Source organism: Phocoena sinus, chromosome 17, assembly GCF_008692025.1.
Source record: "Phocoena sinus isolate mPhoSin1 chromosome 17, mPhoSin1.pri, whole genome shotgun sequence".
NCBI classification, from domain to species: Eukaryota; Metazoa; Chordata; class Mammalia; order Artiodactyla; family Phocoenidae; genus Phocoena; species Phocoena sinus.
This window is the reverse complement of record NC_045779.1, coordinates 49,122,183-49,127,772: the sequence shown is the minus strand read 5'-3', so window position 1 is coordinate 49,127,772 and position 5,590 is coordinate 49,122,183.

Below are 5,590 nucleotides of genomic sequence, written 5' to 3'. Positions count from 1 at the left end.
GTCCTTAATCTCCTGTTCTCTCTCGCACTCTTAAGGAAGTTTTCTTGCTGTTAATCCGACCACATACGGTACCTGTGCTGTTGTTGTTAAATAGAATCAGATTATGTATATGTTTCTTCCCTGAACAATGTTAACTTTGAAATTGTTCCTTTTTAGAACGTGGAGAAACATCTCATTCTTTTTAATAAGTGCCAAATATCCTGCAATATAAATACGCCATAACTCATTTAATCCTTCCTCTATTGATGAACAATTCTCTAATTTTTCAATTTTTCTTTTTTTTCCAGAAATAAACATTTTGTACATATGTCCATAAATCGTACTGTAAATATTTCTGAAGGATAGATTCCTGATGTGAAATTACTGGATAAAAGAACTGGGTATTTTAAACTTTAATAATCGTCCCCCCAAAGATTATGCTGATTTGCATTCTCCTCCCAGTGTATGAGAGGGCCTGCTTCCTCACATTCTTGCCTACCCTGAATAATCTGTTATTAATCTGTGATAAATTAATAGATGGTAAATGGTATATAATTACTGTTTTAAATTGCCATGAAAGAAACATCAGTGCTATTCTTTTCGCTTTATTCACTTGTCATTTCTCTTGGTCAGTTCTCAAGAATTATTTTACACCCACATGTTTTTAATACTCCCTGAATTCCCTTTGGATATATCATTGATATTATAGAATCACAGCAATTCACAGTGGGAAGGGGCCTTGGTAGAAATCTATCCCTTCTACCCATCTGGTGCTTGGTTAATGTCACCAAGATGTGTTTGATCAGCTTGTCCTTGAACACCTCCAACGATGGAAGACTCATGATCTCATGAAGCAACCTGTCCCACCTTTCAATATTCTTTCACTGAATGAAAGATTTTTCTAAGGAGTCAAAAGTTCTTGCCCTATAGTTTCTACCCATTATATAGCTCATAAGCTTTCAATGTGAAATCTAAGGTCTAGATGGTTCCCTCTTGCCCTGGAGATTTCTTCTGAGGGTGCTTTTCCTAATGCTGCTGTGCATGTCTATGAATTAGTTCAGATTAATTGCTAAAGGGAGGTCTTGCCTACATTCTCTGGGACACTACAAATATCTCAGACTGGTGGTTATTTTCTTCTTATACAGTCAATGACACTATCTCTATCTCCACGCCTCCTGTCATTCCTATTGTTAATAGCTTGATATGCTATAGCATCAATGTGTACATTTTCTGAGATCAAGAGAATAAACAGAGGCATTCATAGAAAGCCACATACTTCTAAAAGATACTGCTTACAGTTAATTAGATTTGTTTGTTGGGGAGTGGATAAAAGTTAACTAAACTGCATATGTTATAAAGAATCAAAGGGGATAATTTACAAAAATGAATTCTCAGGTTGGGTCTAGACTAGAGAATAGAGAGGCTTTTTGTTTTCCTTTTCATTTCTTTGGCATTTAAACCTCTCCGAATTTATGTTTTCTTACTCAATATATTTAAGATAAGAGATATTTTTATCTGGGTTGTCACTACTTCTTGTTTTTCTTTTTTTCCAAACAAATTGGATCGTTTAAAATATATATATTTCAGTCTCCATTCCTGGAGTCAAGGAAGGAGGCCTTCCCCTCACTTGGGATGGAATGGGAAGGGGAAGTGTGTGGTCCTAACTCTTTTTATCTCGTCCCTCTGAAAAGCAGCTACCAGGTACCCAACTTGACAATTATGGCTGTGATACTGTTTCCTTTTTATGTTCTTTATTTATGTCATATTCCAGGTAAGTGGAACATTACTATAATGTTGGTGTTGGATGAAACACTTTCAGATTGTGTATCTTTTTTCTATTTCCAAATTTAATAGGTACATAAAAGGAATAAGGTGATATGGAAATCAGGATCTTGGGGAAATTTTAAAATTGAGTTCAGTACTTTCAAGTTGCTCCCTGACTATTTGGATCAATCTGTAGAAAAGCTGCTTAAATGACAGAACAGGTGGCAGAGTTATTGAGATATAACAAAGAAGTAGAAAAAGCTATCTTAGGTTTTCTCCTATAGAAAGTAGGGCTGGATTCCATTTCTATTGAAAAAATATTTTAATATGCATAACAGCAAGGTGCAAAAACTCAAATAGAAAAGAAGCCTCATTCAAGCCCATTACTCTTAGAAATGTTCTCCAAAAATCACCATTTGAAAAAAAAAGAATCTCACACACAGTACACAATGGTGAGTACTATGGGTTTGTGAAAAAGTTTCAAGTAAAATTCAATTCTAAATATGATTATACATAGTTTTAGAGGTAGAGAGTTATAGGTAAATATTCAAGTTCTGTCACATTGACTGTGTAACTTTGGAGAAGTCATTTAACTACTTTCAGCCACAGTTCCCTCATCCATTTGATGGAGGTAATTACAGCACTTGCTTCATTAATTTTTCTAGGGTTTGTGAGGATTAAATGACATGGGTTATGAAGACAAATGAGATAAGTGATTAAAAAATAATTTAGATCAAGTTATATCACTTCTCAAAACATTCTAAAGGTTTCCAATTATAATTAGATTAAAATTCAGTTACTTTATCTTGGCGTGTAAGGTCTTGTATGATTTAGACCAAAGACAGTCTTCCAATTTTCCTTCTGCAGTGTTTGCTCACATGTCTTACATTACCACCATGCTGGCCTTTTTTTTTTTTTTTCCTGACATTTCCTTTAACATGGAAAATGTGTTTCTACCTTAGAGTTTCTGAATTTACTTTTCCCTCTTTCTGGAATGCCCTTTTCCTAGATATTCTAGTATTGATTGTATTCAGGAAACTACTTAAATTCCATTTCTTTGGGGAGTTTTTCCAACCTATCTAAAATAGTACCTGAACTTCCAGGTGGGAGGATGAAGCATATACCAGAGCTTCAGTAATAATGAATTAAAATAGCTGCCAACCTAGTGTTCTATACCCAGTGAAAATATTTCTCGAAAATAAAGGGAAAATAATTGTTTTCAGACAAACTAAAAGAGGTAATTTGCTACCAGAAACAAAACTTTTTTAAAAAGCAATATTCTAAAGAAAAAAATTTCAGTCAGAAGGAAAATAATCACAAATAGAAAAATAGAATTTCAGAAAGGGCATATTTATGTGTAAACGTAAATGAATATTGACTGAAATGTTTTATAGAGTTTATGTACAGCAAAAAATGTACTACAAAGAAAATATATGTACAACAATATGCATATGATAATACAGAAAAAAGGAGGGGTAAATGGTATTTAAAAGATTTAAATATTTATGATAGAATTGAAGGAAGAAAATAACTCCACAATTGAATTTTGTGATTTTGAAACTACTCTCTCCATAACTGACAGAGCTACTGAACAAAAGATCAGCGATGGCAACATTGATCCAAACAATCCTCTCAACCACCTTGATCTAATTGATATTTATACAACAACACATACAACAATTCCTAAACAACAACAAAAATTTTTTAGTGCGGATAGATCATGTCTTGATCTCTCAAGACAGATCATATACTGGCCTATAAAACAAACCATAATACAGTTTAGAAGATTGAATAATTCTGGCTACTTTGGAGGTGGGGGTAAGAAAAGTATACATCAATACCAATAAGATATCTAGGAAATCACAACATACTTGGAAATTAAATAACATACTTCTAACTAATCCACTGTAAAAGAGGAAATCATAATAGTCACTAGAATATAGTTTGAACTGAATGATAATGAAAATACAGCATATCACCATTTGAGGGATGCAGCTAAAGCAGTGCTAAGAGAGAAAGTTATAGACTTAAATGCTTATATGAGAAAAGATGAAAGATCTAAAATCAATGACTTGAGGTTCTACATTAAGAGGCTAGCAAAGAAGAGCAGAATAAATGTAAATAGCTAGAGGGAAATAAAGAGGTAAGAGCAGATAATCAATGAAATAGAAAGTTAAGAATATATTTTGAAAAGATCAGTGAAATTGATTAATTCCCAACTAGACTGATCAAGAATAAGTGAATGGAGACAGGTTTGTAAACTTGATTTAACTTTAGAAAAATCAATTTAATTCACATTATTAACAGAGTAAAGAAGAAAAACAATGTGATTATCTCAATAAATGTAGATAAAGCATTTGACAAAATCCAACATCCATTTATGATAAAAACTCTCAGGAACTAAGAATAGAAGGGAACTTCTTCAACCTGATAGCATCTACAAAAAGCATACCAACCAGCACAGTACTTAATAGTGAAATACTATTTCTAATATTTCTCTAATATTTGGAACAAGGCAAGGATACTCACTCTCATCACTTCTATTCAAAGATGTACTGTTTTTAAGTGATTAATTTATATACAATGTTGGCCATATAGAAATCATATAGGACATGTTAGCTATTCTTATTCTTTTTTACACCACTTACTGGATCATGCTGTATGCATTTGGGTAAGAGTACCGTTTCACTTGTTTTATTGGTCATGTCCCACCTGATTGAGAACTTTAAAAGGAGGGATATGCCACAGAAAGAATACCTCTCATCCTACCCAACATCTTAACCACCTTACAGATGGAGACTGAAGGCAAAAATATGGACTTAGATTCTGATGGAAGCCACTGCCACTGCAGGAAAAGCAACTGCATGTCAATAATGAGTGTTCAGTTTAATTGTTTTTTTTTTGTTGTTGTTGTTTTGTGGTACACAGGCCTCTCACTGTTGTGGCCTCTCCCGTTGCGGAGCACAGGATCCGGACGCGCAGGCTCAGCGGCCATGGCTCACGGGCCCAGCCACTGCGCGGCATATGGGATCTTCCCAGACCGGGGCACGAACCCGTGTCCCCTGAATCGGCAGGCGGGCTCTCAACCACTGCGCCACCAGGGAAGCCCCAGTTTAATTGTTTTTATTTACCAAGAGGCAAATGCTTGTGAAGTATTATGTTAATTTTGTTTGCATCCCTGCTGGGGTGGGTAAGAATGTTTGTTTCAGACAAGAAGAAAAGTGTCAACAGCATTCTAGGTATAAGAAGTATAACACTTTTAAATTGTTATAGCATCTCTCAGCAAAACTGTATTTACCTGCCTACATCAAGTCTGGTGCAAACTGACAATTAAAATGCCTGCCTAAAATCCTACTTTAGAAGTGCTAGTGCCTCACAAAACAATGGTGAAGGGCTGCAACATGTTATAAGATGAGACAGATGTCAGATCCAATTGTTCAGTTGTTTTGGAGCACCCTGTATTTACCAGGTCTAGGATTTGAGTTACAAAAAATATCAGATTTGGGGGAAAAAAAAGTATTTCTTTTCATAAATTTTGCATAGGAGGCACCTGTGAATAGTCAAAGAATATTTCCAGATGAAAATTGTGTTATGGAATGTATAGTAATAGCAATGTATTTTGTTCCTCTATTTCCTTTCTTTTCCCTGCAGCTCAGATAACAGAAAGACTTATTTCTGGTAGTAAGGTGGCTTAATTAATCTATTTTTGCCCTCACAAACATTTTGTTATTAATCTAGACCAAACTGGAAGCCAAGATTTGGGGAGCCATCTACAAATAGGTTATGTTATTTGGTGTTTGATTTGCAAACCTGGGTTTCTCTTCTGTTTTGTTTCACTAAAAATATT